Genomic DNA, 1,361 nt, shown 5'->3' with positions numbered 1-1,361 from the left:
TGTGATATTAACAATATTGTTCAACAAATTCTGCATTCTGTCTGATCACCTTTCTTTGGAATAGATACAAATGTTGATCTTCTCCAGTCAGTTGGCCAGGTAACTGTCTTCCAAATTTCATGGCATAAATTGAAAACATTCACTATTGTATCAGTCTGTTGAAGCATTTCTCTTGGTATTTTCAGTGTCTACAGCCTGATTTTCAATGATACCTTCAGTGAAGTTTGAATTTATCCCTTTAATACCATTAGTTTTTGACCATATACTACCTCTTAAAATGGTTGACCATTGATCGCCTCTTTTGTGCAGTTACTCTGTGCATGCTTTCCACATCCTTTTGATGCCTCCTGCATTTTTCAGTATTTTACCCGTATTGTGTTTCAACACTGCAATGTGAGGCTTGAACTTTTTCTTTTCCTTTTTTTGGCTTCAGATATGCTAAATGTGTTCATCCCTTTTGACTTTCTAAGTTTTAATTTTTTGCGCATTTCATTATAATTTTTTGCCATTCTAAAAATGTCCTTTGACATTTTCTATTCGACTATTTTACTTCATAATTTCTTGCAATGCCTTTACCTTCTCTACATTCAAGACCACGCTTCTATTCTATTGACCCCAATGTCCCTCCCTGGTTTTGGATGTCTTTTTAATGACTTTTTGCTTTCTTCATATATGACATGCTTGTGGATGGCCCACAATCATACATGACCTCCAACAACAAAAGAGCCTGTCATTGGCATTATGCTCTTTACAAACTTATTAATATTAAATCAAAGAAACAACAGCAACCTGAAAGATTAGATGGAAAGTTTGAGGGCAATGTGTTATCGGTGGGAAAGTATTCAGAGAAGGGGGTAAGAGTGTTTGTAGAACTTGAAGAATGTATTATCACTGAACTGTACTTCAAGGGACTTTTCAATTATGTATGCTTTGTTGAATATATTCTTAAAAACAACTGCACAGTGTATAAAAATTCCAAAATTAATGAAAGTATATGAAATACCATTTATAATAGTAAAACAAGTCAGAAAGGTTTTAGAATAGATGACTTAATCTATTTCCATTTAATTCATTATATGTGGCTTTAGGTTGATGCTATAGACTACTCATCTTATGTTAAGTGAAAAAAAAAAACAGATAATGTAATAATTCCAATCTTAAAATCCACTATAGTTGATACCAATTAATAGTCATTCTGTATAATGTTTCTAAAGCTATACATCTAAAGGGAACAGACAACCTAATATTTCTCCCAAGGTACACCTTGCAGTTTGTAGCCCAATGCCTTGCCCACAGTGTAGAAAACATTTCAGCAAATGTTTTTGGACAAAACATCTGTAATATTTTCAGATTAAAAGAGT

The sequence above is a fragment of the Echinops telfairi genome, unplaced genomic scaffold (genome assembly GCF_000313985.2).
Source record: "Echinops telfairi isolate 266 unplaced genomic scaffold, ASM31398v2 ScPeMD7_7424;HRSCAF=8462, whole genome shotgun sequence".
Taxonomy (NCBI): domain Eukaryota; kingdom Metazoa; phylum Chordata; class Mammalia; order Afrosoricida; family Tenrecidae; genus Echinops; species Echinops telfairi.
This window is presented reverse-complemented; position numbering follows the sequence as displayed.